General features: G+C 55.2%; 2 long non-coding RNA genes across 2 annotated transcripts in view; one reads left to right on the top strand and one right to left on the bottom strand.

Moving 5' to 3' along the window:
• Positions 1 to 19,086, bottom strand: part of LOC113625342 (uncharacterized) — a 181,930-nt gene that overhangs the window by 131,954 nt on the left and 30,890 nt on the right. The window lies entirely within an intron of this gene.
• LOC113625340 (uncharacterized) lies at positions 1,105 to 5,396 on the top strand. Its single transcript, XR_003434626.1, has 4 exons — positions 1,105 to 1,194; positions 1,294 to 1,403; positions 2,134 to 2,223; positions 3,172 to 5,396. It is a non-coding gene; the product is annotated as an uncharacterized LOC113625340 (long non-coding RNA).

The following is a 19,086-nucleotide window of genomic DNA, read 5'->3' on the forward strand; positions in this document are numbered from 1 at the left end:
ACCCCAAGGGTGTTATTCCTGTGCAAGGGACAGGAGCAGAAGCAGCATTTCCTACAAAGCACGCTTCTTGGGACACCAGGTGATGATTCCGGAAGAAATAAACCTGAGTGTGAGCTTGTCACCCCTGGGTAGGGATCTGGATGGTGCCGCCTCGGAACATTATACTACAATCAAATGTAGCAAATTCTATAACCAGCAATTTCAAATTGTGCATTCCAAATTGATATATTCTACACAAATAAAAGGATCTGATTTTGGGCTTTGAAATCAGCCGCCTGCCTTCTGTTTGCCGTACAATGCCATCTGACTTCTTAAAAAGCTCAGTGCCTTTTTTCCCTCCTGCACCTGCTTAGCTGCAAAAGTGTCAGCATCTCCTCTCAGACGGTTCTGTGTGATGCGGGAGCTGCGATCACCTGACAGCAGCAGGGGAAGCGAGGTGCCCACGGGCCCTGCAGCGCCAGAGGTCATGGGGCCCAATGGCCCCGGGGCCTCGGCACCGCCACGCTCCCCTGACCCACCTGGGAGCCCAAGGCCAGGGATGTTGAGAGCAGAAGCTGCAGGTAGAGCAGCTATTCCTGACTGACAGGAGGGCCTGGATCCCTCCCAGGACCTAGCGTTCCTCCTGTTTGTGCAAAGATTCCTCAGGAGGAATTCGCATTTGAAGTCAGCATCACAGAGTGGGGAGTAGATTACTCACGTGATCAGACCGTATCGTGAAGTACCAGTCAGATCACCAGTCTGTGTGACCTCAGGAAAGTTGCTTGAGTTCTCTGACCCTCCATTCCCCCAACATGGGTTGTTCACAGCACTTCCTTCCTAGGGTTGTGAAGACTGTACCATGAAATACATGTCCAGTTGAGGCAGGAGATAGATAGGCCCCAGGCCGAGCAGCTGCAACGGGTCTCCTGCTGACACTTTGAGATAAGGTACCAGCAGGAGCACTGGGCTCTGATTAGGTGAAAGACAAAGTGACCGCGACTTCCTCATTCCTGTGGTCTCGGGGATTCCCCGCCTGACGCATGCGTGGAAGAGGCCCTTAGTCTAGGGGAGGGACCAAAGGAGGGAGGAGACGTCAGCCCATAATATGTCCTGCCGGCCTCCCAGACACCTTCGCACTGGAAGGACCCTGAGTCAGACCAGATATGGGCACAAGCGAGATGAGTGGCCAGAGACAACCTGGAAAGCTGGCCCCATGTAAGCAACCTAAGCCGCCCCTAGTGCGTGCAGCTCACGCCGCGTACGTGTTCTCCCACACGTGCTTCACGTCTAATAAACGCTGTCTCTATTTCACAGTCTCGGTCTTTCTACTGAATTCCTTCTCCAAAGAAGACAAGGACCGGGGTCCTTCTTCCAGCCACTCCACCGCCAGAACCAGAGTACTCGGAACAGTGCCCGGCACAAAGGTGAGCTGCTGCCGCTAGGACCACTGTCCCCCGTTATCATCACAGGCACCTTTCCTTAAGAGATTATATGTTTTAGAGACCTCAGCCTTAGTCCAAATCCTTCTTTATCTCCTGTCTCCGTGAAAATTGATTTACTAAATATTTTAATCTGCAGTGTCTAGTACATGCTGGGTGCTCAGAAATATTTGTTAAATGCTGAATGAACGCGCAAGCATGAGTGCCTGAAAAGACAGTAAAAATAAAGATTACATTCTCGAAGGACAAGGTTGTGCACTTCAGCGACCTAGGGAGGCCTAAGCGACAGCTGTTTTGATGGGAAGTGATAGCTCTCGGGTCTCCCCACCGTTCTCCGGGGCGGGAACAGCCCTGCCGAGTGAACTGCAGGGGATGGACTGGAGCCATGGAGGCCTGGTGACACCGCAGACCCCGGGTCCACCTCACGCCAGAGGTGTGAGCACGTCTGCAGGGGTAATCGTGGAAATGGGACACTGACATTTCAATGTTAGTAAGGGAGCAGTGATTTGTGATTTTAGTAGCAGTATCACAAATCACTTGCTTCCAAAATAACATTTTTGAATGCTTTCTCTGCCCCTTTCCAAAAATGTAGAAAATATAAGGCAGTACTTATGATACCCTAGTAGGGGGTCACATCTGTCTCCTGCTGCCCCCACTTCCAGAAATACTGCTTATTTTTATGGTTACACCTTTTTGCTTATTTGAATTCCGGCAGAGTGCCTTTGAGTTCCAGAGAACCTTGCCTGCCTGAGCTAAAGTACAGAGCTATTCGATGACTTCTATTCCGGAATGAAGTGTGAGCAAGGTATAACTATTTCCTCTCCTGTAGCTGTGATAGTTACATACAAGGATTTATGTTTAAAAATATTATCCCCCAAGGGTAAATCTTTGCCACGGGGGAGAGTTTCCGTGCCTGGAGTGGGTCGTGGAAATCTTCAATGTGTGCGTTCGTGAGGAAAGGTCGTATCTGACTTTAAAAGTCTTTCCTGTGTCACAGGCCCTGAGTCAATATGCGGTGGGTGGGATCAACTGAATTGATCCCATGTCCAGGGATCCCTGTCAGCTGTTTTGTAAATCAGCTTCTGGGGAGGAAGGCGGGCTTACAGAGATGCCTTCTCCTTCCCTTCCCCATGAGTGGTGGCCACGCTGCTCTTTCTAGATTAGAAGCTGCCACTGGGGGGCAGTGAAAATGGAAAGGGGGCACCCCAACCCTGGCAGCAGTAGCATGGCCGCTACATGGGGAGTTCAGACCCAGATCGTCGTGCTGCTCCGAGGCCAGCGGGGCGCTGTCTGGGGGCCGCTACAGTGTGTCCGTAAGATTCCGGGAGAGCAGGCGCCATCCAGGTCCACAGAGCAGCTTCGCCAGGCGCGTGTTAGAAACGCACATTCTTGGGCCATACCCCCGACCCACTGAATCAGAGACTATGGTGGTCCAGCCCGGCTGCCGTGTTTCAACGAGCCCTGCAGGGAAATCGCATGCACGCTCAGGTGTGCGCACTTTCATTCATCTCCTTTCAGTGAGGAAAGCTTTCGTTTTGTTTCATTTAAATATATGTGGAGGGGAGGGGCTGGGGTCGCCGGGGGAAGGTCCCCCCGACCCTCACTCCGGTGAAGCCTGCTCTGGGCTGCCGGCTGGGTCTGCCTGTCTTCTCTCAGCCGTGCCTCTACCTGCCTTCCTCTGTGGGGGGGGGGGGGGGCACATGCAAGACACAGGTGGTTCTGGTTTTTCCTGATCTTTCTATGCAACCCACAGGGGAGGACTCAAATCTTTAGCATCAAGATGTCAAGGGAAGCCAAGATCCGCCCAGAAGGCTTTTATGGCATATGTTCGGCTGCCGAAGTGTCACACAAGGCTACATGTTCACGAGAGGAAGATACGATTAGTCATTCAAGGCCAAATGTGCGGCTAAGGCTCCCCCTTCTAGCTCATCTGAAAGTGTCCCCAGGCTTGCCAGAGAAGGTGGGTTGCTATGGTGATGTAGGAGCTGAGACAGAATTTGGAAAAGGATTATAAAATGTTCCAAGAGAAGAAAGGCTTCTTACTATTTAAAAACACTCGGTCTGAGAATAGGCAGGTGTCTTTCGCTGCCTGTTTCCCATAACGTCGCTGTCCTCGTGACACAAATCAAAATTTCCTAATTTTTAAGACAAAGCAGTATCTTATTTTACAACGTAACTCAGGACCCCAAAAGATCAAAACCACAGAAACAAAGATCTTTCTCCTAGCACATCCCTCACTGTGAGCTAACTCCTGACACAATTTCACTGTCTGCACATGTATTTGAGAAACTGATTTAACGGATGCGATTTGCTGACTGCTGTTGCAGACGCCCAAGGTCTGGGCTGCTCTGGGCCTCATGCGTCACAGAGGATAGTAGGATCGCAGTGTTTCCAAGGACTGTCACTCAATAAGCATGAAATTACGTTTAATCACAAATATAATGTAAATGAATGTAATCAGGTAATTAGAATGTGTAAGTGGCGTGATATTTGCAACACGGAGCAGTGCGCTTATAATGTTGTGTAAAATTATGTTAAAAATCCTTATTGAACTTTGTTATAAAAAGGCAGTGTTCAGAGAAAGCAGATGATTTTAAAGTTCAACATCTTGATCGCTTCAACATTTCATTTATGAAATGCTGTGTTTAGCCAATACTTTTAACAATTTGCTAAGTATATTTTGTAAAAATCAAACAATTTCATAGTTAGTGGAGTGCTAAAAAGCCCTGGGATCCGTTCTCCTGGCTGCATACAGCTCGAACAGCTGAAACCATTTTAAGAAGATGCTTCATTATAAATCATTGAAAATAGGAATTCACAACAGAAATGCTGACACAATCCTTTCTTCCAAATGAGGGCCTGAAGTACCACCGGATTCCTGATGTGACCGAATGACAAGATCTGACGTGCCTGCTCGGGCAGAAGTGACGCAGACAGCTCTGCTCGGCGAGGGCCGTCTGTGCGGCGCGATCTGGTTGCTTCCAAGTGAAGTGACCCAACAGGGGCCGCACCCGCTTTTCCAAGTGTGTCTGTGTATAAACATCCTGATGTTGTGCGGTGGCTTTCAAGGTGCTTCCAGGAGCTCGGGGCTGCCCTGGGGCCTCTCGTCTGCAGCAGCCCTGAGTCCCTCAGTCAGAGCACCTGTGCCCCCATCTGCTCATCTGGGGAGAGAGTGCTGATGCAACCTCTGGGAATTCGCTGGTATTTGGCGGAAGCAGCACCAGGTTAGCGCAGGATCGGGGCCAACGCTGGGCTGATGAAGGTAGGACTGGGGGTCCTCGGAGAGGACAGGGGCTGAGCACACCCCGAAGGGAGACAGGCTGGTCGGCACAGCCAGGAAGAAGCAGATGCTGCAGCCCGGCTGAGAAGTGGAGGCCCGCAGGGCAGAGCAGAGTCGCTGAAGGTCCAAGGCTACGACCCTCTGTGTGTCTCTGTATCTTGAATTCAGAGAAAACCACACAGGATGAGGTATTAACACAAGCTGACTATAAACGAAGTCATAGTTTTTCTGATAATCATGAGGTAAGTCTCCAAATGATTCGGTTCTCCTCCTTTGGGGTGTTTGAAGTTGACTTTCCTACCCCCTGGGAGTTAGGGATGGCCACGTGACTTGTTTTGGTCACTGTAGTTGAGTAGAGGGGGATGTGTGTATTTAACGCCTGTGTGTGAACCCACTTTCCCTTCCCAGTTGTAGTGGTTGTAAGCCCACATTGAGGACCCCCCAGCCAAGTGCCCTGCGTGCCTGTGATGAGACCCCCAGCCCTGCCCCCGGTCCAGCCTGAACGTGAAGTCCTCCTGTGTAGGTGCTGAGACTCGAGCTGTTTGTTACGACAGCTTAACAGCCTCCCTGACTAATGCAGATGGTGCATCTGGTTCTGATGGACCCGACAAGGAGAACTGGATTTTCTAACTAATGTGTGTGACGCACGTTTGCAATAAATTGCATAAGGTACATTCTGTAGCTTCAATACACAAGGTGTTAGAAGACACATCCAGTGCAACTATGTAAACATATCCTACACAAATTTAAACGTCATCTTAAAAATGGAAGAGTGGGCACAGAGGTTTTCAAAAGTGTTAGTAGCATATGAACAAGGAAGTTGAAAGACCCTTGGGCAGTCCTGGTCTGGAGAATCAAGAACCAGGAGCACAGGCCCAAAGCTGTTTTGGGGGGAACTGTGCCCCCAAAGTCCCCACTCCCAGTGCCTCAGAGGGTGACCTTATTTGGAAACAGGGTCATTGCAGACATAGTTAAGATGAGGTCGTGCTGGAGTAGGTGGCCTGTGATCCAATGTGACAGGTGCCCTTAGACACCCAGAGTCTGGTTCTGAGGCCAAGACCCTTCTGCCTGGTCAGGTCCCTTACGTGTCCTGGGGAAGCTGGCCCGCGTATGACTAGACAACCATTTCTGTGTAACTCACATTCCCATAAAAAGGCAAAAAGACCTGCCCATGTTGACTCAGTACGTGCTCAGTCAAGGCGGGAGCCTTGGGTTCCCTTGGGAGTTCTTGGGCTCCACGGACGGTAACCCCACACAAGTCCGTTAGAGTTTAGGCAGGGAGCCTCTGGGGCTGATCGGCCTTCGCGTTGGATTAACAACAATACAAATGCGCAGGCTCCACGCGCAGTCAGCAGGACCCGTGAGGGGCCTGAAGCCCTGGTGGGTGGAGATAGCAGCCGGGGGCCAGAGGCAGGGGCTCCTTGGCAGGACCCGTGAGGCTGCCGTCATGCCTTAAGTGCTTCCCTTAGTCTTTATGCTTCTTATGCCCAGGACCCCGGGGCCCCAAGAAGCAAAGTCTGTTCCTAACATCACAGCCTGGTGAGCGGGGTCGGGACTCATCTTGACCCCCGAGTCCCCATGATAACACCAGGCCACACTGTCTCCCTCCCCGGAAGCAGTGGAGACTACCCGTTAACAGGAGAACGGAAGAGGGGCAGCCTGCGCCCGCCTCGGGGGACAGGGCCCCACGGGGGAAGGAACCGGGGAGCTGTTCCAGGCAGGAGGCGCTGCTGAGCCTGCACGTCCCGGCCGGGCCGAGGGGCCTCCGACAGCAGCCAGCTTTGTTCCCACCGTCCATCCTCAGCTGCGGGTGGTGCCCTCGGCCCAGGTCTGGTTTCAGCAGGTGCCGGGGCTGCGGGCACGGAAACAGAGGCGCATTCATCGTAACGCGCGGCCGCCCAGCGCCGCCCATGCAAGTGCAGCCAGGCCTCCCCGTCCGCTTGGGTGCGGTCCTGCCGGGCACAATGATTTATTCATGTCTCCACGAAGATGAGTATCATGTGGGCTCATTATATGATGGATTTCAGCTCCTCTGAATGATCGCGCTGCCGCGTGGGACTCGCCGGAGGCTCGGGCCCTGGGAACAGACACCTAACACCGAGGCTTCGTGGGAACCCTGTCCCCGGGGCGCCCGCCTGGGCGGCTGGGAGGTGCACCGGCGAGGCCCGGGCCTGGCTCTGAGCGTCCGGCTGCAGGGAGACCCGGTCTCGTGGGACTCCAGCGACAGAAGGCATCTCCCGCTTCTCTGGAGGCCCTGCTCTCGGCTCGGCCAGGCCTGCGTCTCCGCTGATGGACAGTGGGGAGGGCGCCGGGGGCAGGGGGAGAGGCAGGGCCACTGCTCTGAGGTGGCACGGCTGTGGCCCAGGAGGGTCTGCACAGGAGCTGGTCCCGAGGAGGGAAGGGGACCCTCAGGACGGGCAGTGTGAGGTGCCGGCGGGGGAAAGGCCCGAGTCAGGTGCTTGGGGTCGTGGAGCTCACGATGCGCTCAGCGGGGAAAGGGACCGGGAAACCGCGCCTCCGGAGCTTTTAAACAGTTAACAAACAGGACAGGAAGCATTTATCAAAACAAGATTCTCCAATGTGCCCAAGGACACTTGGTGAACAGAATGAGTCAGCCAAGGAGGCGGGGGCGGGGGGGGGGGGCGGCAGGATAACACTCCCGTGCTGTGGGGCGGCACGAAGAGATTTCTGCTCGGAAACCGGTGAGCCCGGCAGCCGCGCAGGGCGGGGACAGGCCCCCTTGGCAGGGGCGCGGTTCTGTCCCCTCCCCCCTTGTCTGCTTCACTCACACTGTGGGAACCGTGACCCCGCCCTGAGGGCTGCTGTGATGGTAAAGACCCCCAGGGCGGGGCCAGGTGCGCGTGGTGCCCCAGCAGTGGCGCTGTCATTGTCACGAGGGCAGGGCGCCAGGTGGAGGCCTGGCTGAGTCGTTCATGTGTGTTCCGTCCAGGAGAACCCCGTCCCCTGTCCCTGCAAACGGCCTCAGGGCTCCGTCAGCGCAGTGAGTGGGGGCCTGACAGCTGGTCCTCAAAAGCCATCAGGCCTGCAGACGTTCTAAGTGGCCCCAAATGTGCAGCAACCCTGGTGAATCTGTTTGTGGATTTTCCAACACGGAGAAGCTAAGAGTTCTTAAGCGTCTCTTGGGAGTCGCCCCAAGCACAGACCACCCTGAACATGAAAGAAACAGAGCGTAGAGTCAGCTTGCACGGGACTTAGATAATTTCACTCTCAAACGGAGTCTAAACGTCTTTGCTGGTTTGCCATCAAGCTCCCTGTGGGTTTTGAAAAATGTCGCCCGTAGGTGTCTGGTTTTATTCCCAGGTGCTAATTTATGTGTAAGGCTTACCTTCTTATCAAACTGGACAAATGACGTCCTCAGTGTTCTATAAATTCACAAATGGGAAATGTGATGGTAGAACACGATTCTACGATGCAGCCAGGTCGCTACATGAGAGTGTTGGGTGGGCACAGGGTCCTCAGAGGTGCTGCGTGGGCAGCGCAGGAGCCCAGTTCCCTGACACGAGGGGTCTGACGTGGGGTCAGATCCACTGGGGAGGCCTCCTCCAGCCCAGCCAGGCCCAGGACCGCTGGGAGGGGACGGAGCCAGAGAGACCCTCGCGCTTGGTGACGACGGGCAGGGATGCTCGGGCCGGGGGCGCCGGTGGTTACGTGTCGGGTCCAGGCTGTCTCTGCTTGCACGTCCCTGCTGCTCCTACCGCCACGCGCGTCAGCCGGGCTGGGAGTGCGGCGGGAGCGCGGGGCTCCCTCCTGGTTCCCCACAAGAGGACAGGAAGGTACCATCCGAACCAGCTTCGCTGCTGGCAGGGCTGGGACTCCTGAAACCAGGCCGAATCGATTTCCCGTCTACTTGGTGTACGTCTGTACCTCCGTCTTAGTCCAGCAAGAGGTAAGTTTACGATGGCTTTTGCGTAGATACAAAGGGAAAGGTCAGTGCAAGGAAAACGAGCCAAAGGGGAAAAGAGAAAAAAATTAAAAACCCGACAAAGGCAGAACTCCAGTAAATATACCAAGCTGCACGGGGAGGACCAAGGCCCTTGCTGGAAGCGGGTCACAGGCCTACTTCCAAGCTTTCTAGCAACTCCTACAGAGGGAGGCCAGATCAAATCCATCAGTAAAATAAAAACAGGCCACTTGCCTGGGAGAAATACTCATATTTTAGTCCTAAATCCAGAACTATGGCTCCTGAAGGTTCTTATAAAGGCGGTCATGAGCGACGTCCTCCACATCGTTACTGTAAATACACAGCTCATGGCTGTGTCATGAGAAAGACACGGACACCCACAGGGACATTCAGGAAAATCACCCGTCCCGAAGCGCCGACGTGACGTGGCTCAGGTAGGAGGTCAGTCCAAGGCCACAGCGAAGAGCTCTCCCCCATGGACAGTAAGGGCGGTGGGCCGGGAGGGGCTCTGCTGCAGCTGGACGTGGCTGTCATGGGTCTGTGGGCCGTGGTAGGGGCGAGGGTGCTAAGCCCGTTCTGAAGGTTGAGGAGTCGATCGGAACACGAGCTCAGATTTACCTCCACCCACGTGGTCCACAGGTAGGACCCTCTTACGTGGCTGCGTCCTGCCCCAGAACTCAGTGGAGGGCCGCTTGTTTCCTGAAGACGAGCTTGGCCCGGGAACATCTCCCAGCAAGAGTGATTCGACCTTCACCTTGGCCATGAGACACACAGTGAGGCACAGCGGGGCCGGGGGATCTATGTTCTCCAAGTCGAGCGCATGACACAACAGAAGCCCAGGGAACTGTGAACGCCAACGAACTGCTGGGGAGGGGGGCGTGCGACAGCCACAAGCTCAGACTCGGCTTTGGGGGCGGAGGGTGGTGCCCCTTCTGGCAGCGGTGAGGCCGCGGGGCTGCTGTCAGGTGGACCCGAGCCCTGGACACCTGGGCAGGGCCACATGCTCTCACCCACACGTTCGCCTTTCTATCGCAGGGGCCCATCTCAACCCCAGCAATGTACCCAGTCATTGGAGGGGAACTGAAAAACTTTGCCCTTTTAAACATTTCCCTTGGAAACTATCATCTACAGAACGGCTGCCCTCTGACCCCAGCTCCAGAGTCGCGGTCACAGGCAGGCCCATACGAGGCCCCACAGCCCGTGTGCCCCCGTCCTGCAGGGGAAGACTCGGCCAGCAGCTGGAGAAACCCATTTCCCCGGTCTATGTGCTCGGTGGCCCTGGTGGCCCCAAACTAGCCCTACAAAGTCAGGAGGGTGTAAACCGGGACAGCTGTTTCTGTTTGTTTTCCTACTTAGAGTGGCCGTGATCTAGCCGCGTCCTCCTTCCTGCCTGTGCTCCGAAGGGTGGCTGCACAGAGCGTGGGGAGCAGGTGGAGAGGTGGCCCTGCAGAGAGGGGGGCCCCCTGGAAACAGGCCTGAGCCCTTCCTAACCCACGGTTCTGTCCTGACGGCAGGCTTGTCTATCAGAGTCGGGGCAGCAGGAGGACGGGGTATGTCTGCATGAGGGCAGCTAACCCCGGGCCTCTCTCCACTTCCCCAGAGTGAGTCATAGAAAGTGGATCCTGAAAAGGGGCTGAGAAATCCTCTTTCAATCCCACAGGGGCCCCCGTGGGATTGGGCCTCTAGACCCCTTTTTCCATGGAGGGTGCTCCCATCCCTTATATCGCCCCCCATCCCCGTCCTGGGGTACACTGCTGGGCTTCCTGCTGCCGTAATAAAAACAACCAGGAGGCAGGGCGTATGGGGATGTATGTACACATAGAGCTGATTCACTGTTATACAGCAGAAACTAACACAACATTGTAAAGCAATTATACGCCAATAAAGATGTTAAAAAGAAAACAAAAAAACAAACAAACAGAAAGGAGAGGGAAAGAGAAGCGGTGGGGAAGAAAAAGATGCATTTTTTTAATCATAAAAAGAGTTGAATCAAGAGAAAGAATTGCAAGGAATAAAGCAAACGTCGCAACGAGAGGTAAACATCTCAGTGAAGTTAAAAGGTCAAACAGATAAATGTAAAAATCAGTGATAAAAGGCCAGAGCCAGTGAGCTGAAGAGTTTAGAACGTAAGAGCTAAAACAATGAAAAGGTGGCGGAGAGAGGCCAGGAGAGGAGACTGTGAACCCGCAGGCGGCTGAGGGGCTGGAGTGAGACGTGGGTAATATTTATAGAATATTTAGAAGAAAACACTTTTAAAAGAAAAGAAGGCAATTAATTTGGAGATGAACAGGAGAAAGATCAGGATGGACAAGGAACAGGAGACCAGGCGGCGGGGCCCAGGGTCTTTACCAATATGGGGGTCTGGCAGCCCTTGGGGGGGCGTGTGCTCCCTCTGATGCAGAGATGGCTCTGGGGACAGAAGCTGGGGAAGCAGAAGGGCACAGGCCTGCTCGGTCCCTCTGCCTCCTTCCCAGAGGATGCTCCCCTCTCGGGTCTCTGTTGGGAGGGGACGGCACCCATCGGCGCCCACTCAGGACTCAGTCGTGCTGGGGGGTGTCCGTGCGCAGATTCCAGGCTGTCCTGGAGGCACACACCAGGCCAGTGTTCTCACCCCACCTTCTCCCTGATCAGATAGAGCAAATATAGGTGACATATTTTCTAGCTTTTTCTAAGTGCATCCAGTCTAATTTCCCAATCTTACAGATTCCATATTCCAACCCTTGTGACCTAAATAACTGAAGAACTGGTAAGCTGTACTAAGCAGGTGTTCACTTTTAGCTCAAATCAAACCAACAAGTTCATATCAGATGCCCAACAGGCAATACTCTGTTTTTGGTGAAGTCCACAGGAGCTCCCTGGAGTCGAAATGTGTCTTCACCTGTAAAGTTGAGACAGTAACCTGCCCAGTTCCCCACAGGTTACGCTGAGCAGCTGGGCGGTGATTTTGTGTAAAAGCCTGTGTCTGGTTACAGGGACGTGCCCTGACCATCAGGAATCATCACTATTGCTGAGGCGGCAGCTGTCATAACAGAATGCAGAGCTTCTACAGAAGGACCACAGAAGAGGGAGGAAAATGCCCTAAAACCTTCATAGAGAAAAGGAGCATTTTATTCTCAAATTACTGCTGCTGGCAGCAAGAAGCTTCGTATAAATTACAGTTCAACTTCCCAGGCGGTGTTCCCACCACTGCACTGTGTGTTTAGTGCATAATTGCTGCGCTGAGATGGGCAGGTCACCCAGTCAGGGACCTGGCTGTGAAGAATGAACTTGGCTGGGAGCCTGGGTGGGGCTGTGGGGAGGGGAGATGGGGGGGAGGAGGGGGAGCGGGAGGGGGGAGACACGGAAGCGAAGAGGAGACACAGATGGGGGAAGCTGTGACCACCACATTCTATGCGGGGTGGGTGGGGTGGCTGAAGGGGCCGGCTCTCCCTGCAGAGCTGAAGGAGCCTCACTGGCAGCTCCTCTGCCCCCAAGGGTATTACAGAGTACAGCCCTGCGTATGCAGATCCCTGCAGTGGGGCGCCTGGGTCTGATCAAGGGGTTACTGAGTATAGAGGTTTGCAGAGCAAGTTCCTGGGGAATCAGTTTGCTGCAATTTCCAACCCACTTTCAATGCTCATGGCAGTGTAGTCCCCCTGAACCTTCAGTGAGGGGCCATCGGATCTGGTCAGACACCCGAGAGGCAGCGATGAGGGGGCAGGAGCTGGGTGCCACGGAGGGCGGGGCCCTGTCTTAACACACACCTGTGTGTGACAGCCTCCTAAGAACCAAGAGGCCAGGAGTACGAAGTCTGCGAAACAACCAGTTTACCCTTCGCCAGAAAGACTGGAGGAGGAAGAAGATGGAAGGCAAGATGTTGGCTAAACATCTGGGGGTCAGGGTGTAGGAAGGACAGGGCTGAGTGTCCAGGAAGTTAGAGTCTAAGCTCAGGGGGACACGGAGGAATTCATGCAGGATTCCACAGGCATGCTCGATCCCGGAGGCCCTAATGATTCCCCTCGTGTGGGGTGGGTCCTAAGCCCACACCCTGAGCCTTGCTGGCGCTGTTCAAGGCTGCAACACAGCATTACCAACGCTGCCCTTCCGGTGTGTGATCCCAGGATGTGCAGCCTCTCCTGGCACCCTCTCAGCTGGGCCCCGATGCCACAGAGACCCTATGAATGGTACCACCGTACTGGCCGAGGGGACACCAAAACTGACGGCGCCGTTCTCAGACCGCGATTCAGAATAAGATCATCTCTAAGCTGACGTAGAGCATCTTACTCTGAGTCAGATTAGAAGGGAACGGTGTGCAGGCACTAGGTAAAAACCCAACGCCGAACGGAGAGGTTGCCGAGTTAGAAACGTTCGGAACCAAATGACAAGGCAGACGTACAAAGGAAGGTGCCCACGCCTGGTTCTCCCCTCCTCAGGCTGGGGGTCCAGCCACAGTCCAGCCCGCGCTCACCGAGGCCCTTCTCCCGATAGGAACGGACAAGTTCAAGGGTCACTACCTGTGCCCACATACAAGCGTCCTCAGGCCCCCACTGGATGGGGCTGTGGCAGACGCCAGCGCAGTCGCGTATGGCAGGCTGGGGGGTTTCCTGGTCATCCACCGTGATCCGGGGAAAGCCAGGCGTGGTTGGCTGCCGTGTTTCACTGGGTTTTACTATTGTTTAGGTGCTGTAAGGCCAGCGGGTCAGGAGCCAACTGCCACCGAAAAGCATGCAGGGCCGCGTGGGGGCGCCAGGGCGCTCAGAGGGCAGAGGGAGGGGAGGCGTGGGCAGAAGCGTTTCCTGCGGTCTCCAGGGAGCGACCCGCGAGGCAGGGCGGGCAGGCCTAGGACCGGCTGGTGTGAGTAACTCCAGAGGGGTCCGGGGTGCAGGGCTGCTCCCAGCTGTCTGCCTGTCAGACCTGCCCCAGCGGACTAGGGCAGGCGGACAGTGGCTCCCCCAGGAGTGAGAGCTGAGAGAGGAGCTGGAGGCGGGGGTTTAATCAGCCCCTCAAGACGGGGAACTGACCAGCCCCCAGCCAGCACCTCACCGTTGGGTCAAGACACCATTGAAAAAACTCTATTACCTGCTGAGAAATCAGAAGACCTGGTTGGTTTACTCCTCAAAAAGAATGTGTGTGTGTATGTGCATGTCCATCTATGCGTCAAATAAATACAGTGTGTACATCTTGTATTTCATATGTGTGTTTCTCATACTGTGTATTATATAATAGTTATGTGTATAGTGAGAACATTCTCTGTAGATATATATGGAGAGAATGCGCTCTCTCTACATATATAGAAAGCATATTTTATATACAATATATATTTTGTATATTATTCACATGTAATACAAAGCACGAGAAATGTCTGTAAAATGGTTTATGCCCTCCTGTGAGACGGGATGGACCCTTGCCACTTCGTGAGACTGAAGGTGTCTCCATCCCAGAGCAGGCTGGGAGGTCCTCCCTGACATCTCTGGGCCGCGACGAGGGGCCAGTCCTCTGCCCAGGAGGCAGCGCTGGACGGCTCTGCTGAGTTCGTCCTCCGGCCCTGAGACACGGCGGCGCGACTTCACCCTTCCAACTTCTGAAAGGACCCCTACGAGCGGGGCTCAGAACCAGGACAAAGGTCTTTACTACCCAATTTCATCTGGGGTAGAAAATGGAGGGGACTTTGCTGATAAAAAAAGACTTCCGTTTTTTAAACTGGCATTCGACGCTTGGAGGTGGAGCGCCCTCCCTCTGCCTCGCGGGCCAGTCAGGCCGGGTGCTAAGGAGAAGGACGGCCTCCGACCGCACCAGCACTCTCCCCGACGCGGTCCCCACAAGGAAGGAGCCTGGAGTAGCTCCTGAGGACGCTGTCGGGGGCGGTGTCTGTGTGGAGCTCAGGAGACCGTGAAGTCATTAACCCCAGCCTGGTGGGATGCCTCGTCGGGCCCTACAGGCCCCTCAGCCGCTCAGCACAGAGAAAGGCCCGCGACAGTCATTCCGGCGCTAAGGAGGGTAGCTTCCTGGGGTCAAGGGTGGCCTCACGAAGCGGGCGAGGGCTGCCTTCAAGACACTACTTGTCCCTTGATAAGGCAGGGCTGAGGCCCCCGGCAGGAGCCCCGCGGACAGAATGCGTGTGGGCAGTGGGTGGAGCTGGAGCTCAGGCCCCGGCTCCCCCAGGGGTCCCACCCCCGTCCCGGAGCTCCCGGCCCATCTGGGCCCCGGGAGCCTGTCCCTCTCAGGCACTGGCTCAGGCACTCCCTGCATCCCCCGCCCCCCGGCCAGAGGAGAAGGTGACGACGTAGGGTCTGGACCCACCGCAAGCCCAAGGATGGGATCTGCAGAGGAGACGCGCTCAGCCTGACCCACCACGTGCTGCCCCTCCCTGGAGACCCCGGAGCCGCCTTCCCCTCACCACTGTCTCCTGTGGGGCACCCCGGGGTCCCGGCTCCGGGGGCACGGTGCACACAGAGCAAGGGGCTCCCTGTGTCCCTGGGTGAGGCCACCACCCAGTCTGCACTTTCTGTGCCAGGGGCCACTTGTCAACTCCCCAGTGACTGACGTCAGGAAAGTCCTCTCCCTTCGGGGGAGTCTCCTGTTCTCTTGCTCTGGTGCAGGGACGCATCCAAACCAGAGGGGCTCTTCCCTTAGAATTTCTAGTGAGAAACGGGGTGAAGAACCAGGCACCCACCCATGCCTTCTCGATAACTTCTTCTCAAAGCCACGAAGCAAGGGTGACGTCTTATGCCTCCAGCTCCATTTGCACGTGGCTGCACCTGCGCCTGTAACTGGGATCAGTTTAAAGAACACTTATGGGGCACCAACTGTATGCACCACGGCAGCTCTAAGAGCTAAGAAGGTGGCTGCCTGTCCTGAGGGCTTACAACCTAGCAGAGGAGGTAGATCTAGTGCCCTAAGGCTAGCACCATGCGGACCAGGGCTCCTGGGGGGACTAGCCAGCGCTTCGGGAAGCGGGGCGGGGTGGGAGAGGAGGGGAAGGAGGTAACGTAGGAGGTTGGCCTCGAGAGTCCAGTAGCGGTTTGTACACCAGCTGGGCAACGGACGCCTTCTGATCGATTGAGCAGGAGGGGCCCGGTGCTGGAATATCTAAGATTTGAAGCAACGCTTCCCATCTCGAGTTGGAATGTGGACTCCAAAGCATTTCCATTTTCCTGCATAAATCCCAGGAGAGCCAGAGACGGCCTCGGTGCTCACCAAACACTTCCCGTCTCCACCCTGGGCCTCGGACGGCCTTTGTCTCCCAGCCGCCCCGTGGCCCAGGCACCCTGCAGACGGTGGGCCCTGGACGGCTGCACAGGGCAGGACCCGCCTCACCCGGGAGAGCCACATACTGGACTGCGGGAGGAGGGCAAATCCGAGCTGTTGCGACGTCAAGCCACTGGAACACTGGGGCTGCTGCTAAGCTCTCCACTCACATGCCTGTGCGCCGGCCGGCAGTCAGAAAGACGGCGGTAAGGAGCGGGGAGAAGGCAGACCCCGAACCACAGCCCTGCCTCTTTCCTGCCCTGCAGTGTCTGCACCTGGGAACCTGCTGTGGACCAGAGAGCAGACTGCGGGAGACGGACGTGTGGCTCCCACCTGGGCCGCAGGAAGGACACCCCTCTCTGGACTCACGGAGGTGGGGGGCTGGCTGTTTGCTGGCTGAAGGGTGGAGCTGATGGAGGATAAGCCTTAATGAGCACGCTTCCGAGAGCGGCAGCGTCGTGTTATCCAGATGGGATGAGGCTTCCAGTGGAACCCACAGAAGAGTGGACGCCTCCACATTCCAACAGTGGAAAATGCTGACCCCTAACACATTCCACTTCCGCGGCCCGTCCACTGTGTCGGCAGCAGGGCCCAGCTCCCCGCGGGCCCGCGTCAGTGCAGAGGGGATTTCACAGCGGCGGTGGCCCATGCGGGGCGGCGAGGACGGCGGTGCAGGCAGGGCCGCGGCCGGAGATGGCGGGCTCCGCGCGCTCCCGGCGGGAAGAGGGCTGGGGGCGTGGCCTGATCACGCTGCCCCCAGGTGCGCGTTGGGGCATCATTTCCAAACACTGTAGGAAACAGGGCTAAGTTCCCACAGACACACACAGAGACGGGCTGTAAAGCCTGCGGTCCCCTGACTGCTGCGGAAAAGATCCTCTCCTCTTTCAACAGCAGCCATCGGTAGACTTTTTCAGGACCAACCCTGCTCCCACGCAGGTTATTTGACTTGGAGTCTCTGTCGTGCCTTTAATCGCATTGTTTCAGATCAGCTGCTTTACTCCCAAACTTTCTCCCGGGGGGCGAGAAGAACGGCGCCGAAACGGTCGTTGGCCGGACGGGCGCCCGTTCTAGGCCCCGCCTTCTCCGTCCTGTCCCGGGCCGCGGTCTCGCCGGCACCTTCCGCTCTCCTGCTCCCAGGGTCCAGGCGGGTCCTTTCCACTCCTGCCCCCCCCATGCCCTCCCCACTCAGGTGCCATCAGTCCTGCCGTTTCCCCAGCAACACGCGGAGGGTCTCAAGATACTTCATCGCATTCGCACACCGAACACGACCCGTCACATTCATGGTTTCTCTGCCGTCCTATTAACCTGGATTTTGTAACCCAACCAGCAGGAATTTCTGTTTTCCATGAATTGTTATAAAGCTAGCACAGCCCTTCCCGAACTCGGGGACCCGGCATTTGGTCAGTGGCTCATACAAAGTCCGCCAGGGCTCACAAATATGCAGGAGACACACCGCTAGGAGGGACATGTCCTGAGCCCAGGGTCAGACGTGAGGGCTACCCACTGAAAAACACCGCTAGGAGAGACATGTGCTGAGCCCAGGGTCAGACGCGGGGGCTACCCACTGAAAAACACCGCGAGTATGCTCATCGTAAACATCATACCACCGAGAGTAAAGAGACATGATTTGCTAAGAGTGTGGGTAGCTGGCACGTGTATGAGTTGAGGTCCACTTGGAAGCCTCCAGCCGGGGCTCCATGACTCTATTCACCCTCTTTCAACGCAGGGCCTGCCTGAACAAATCTCAAGGTGACCGAGACAGGATCACTAACACAGGCGTGACTGATGACGAAATCAAGACTCAAAATCCTCACGACGGGTGGGAGCCTGGCCTGGACCTTGGAGAGCTGAGCACCTCGCGAGAGCTGACGTGCAATCCTCCTTCCTCACTCTGCACCCAGCGACGGCACGTCAGTGGCTGGAACTCGGCAGTGCATGGACCCGGGTGCATCGATACGGATGCACGCATGTGGATACACGGACATGGGTGCCTGAACGTGGAGGCATGGACATGGGTGCATGAACGTGAATGCACAGACATGGATGCACGGAAACCATGGAAACGGGTACACTATAGAGCAGGGCTCCCCCCACCCCACCAAGAGCCGGTTGCAAGGCATTCACCAATCACGCCGCCGACTAAAACCTTCTATATCCTTAATGCAAGTGAGCTGTTTTACCGGTTCTGGTTCTCATTTGAAATTCCTATAGGACGGCCTGTCCCATAACTGACTTTGGGATCTGATGTGTCTGGGCGCCTCGCCTTGTCCCTGTAGGTCTGCTGAAGTGACAACATGTCCGGCAGCTCTGGAGCAATGCCACCCATCCTGCTTCTCCCCTCCCCAAGCCAGCACTTGACACTTTGAACCCAAAGCTGCACCTTGTCCCTATTCCTCTCAATGACTTTCTGCTGGTTCTCTAGAATGTTCCATCCCTTATCAGCTTTATGGTCTCAGGGAGTCACATAACCTTCCCAAACCTCATCAGAATCATTACTTATAAACGTGAATAATAATATAATTTCAAATTATGGTTGGGAGGGTAAAATGACACACAAATATAAAAATGATTTGTGTTTAGTAGTTACCTGTGGTTTTTAGAGATAACTAATCAATTTCCCCTAAAATCCATTAGAGTATCACGTAAAATTCAAAGGTGAGAGACAGCGTAAATAAAATACAGTTCAAGATTCTGACAAATGAAGTTTATCTGAAAAGCCATTAAAAACTTAGACCAAATGGGTTGATAAGTGTCTTAGCGCATGCAGAAATGATGATTTATAGAGAGCTGTAGAGAGAGTTTACCTGGTGGAGCCTGTTATAAAGTTTGCTAGCACCTTAAGCGCAGGTATGGTAGGGTTTGGACTGGCCTTGGCTCTCGGGGCCTGTGATGATGTAATGATGGTGGTGACGACGCCAGCTGACGTTTATTAAGCGTCTACTATGTGAACCATAGGTAGTAGACACTCCTACTTGATACACGTTTTCTCGTTTAATCGTCATAACTTACTGTAACTGTTGTGCAGTAAGGAACTAGCCTGGTTTTGTCCCGGGTGCCTGCGAGGTGACACGAGTGTCTCTGTTACGCACATTGGCCCCTGGATGAGGATGATGTGACTCGGGGCGGTGGGGGCTACGCCCACAAAGCTGACCGCGTGATGTCAGCCCGAACTCTGACCTCTCCGAGAGGAGGGTGGCTGAGACCCTCCAGAGGGTTGAGTTCAATCGTGCCTATGTAGA

Source organism: Aethalodelphis obliquidens, unplaced genomic scaffold (assembly GCF_003676395.1).
Source record: "Aethalodelphis obliquidens isolate GAN/ISIS:26980383/991018 unplaced genomic scaffold, ASM367639v1 scaffold15, whole genome shotgun sequence".
NCBI lineage: Eukaryota > Metazoa > Chordata > Mammalia > Artiodactyla > Delphinidae > Aethalodelphis > Aethalodelphis obliquidens.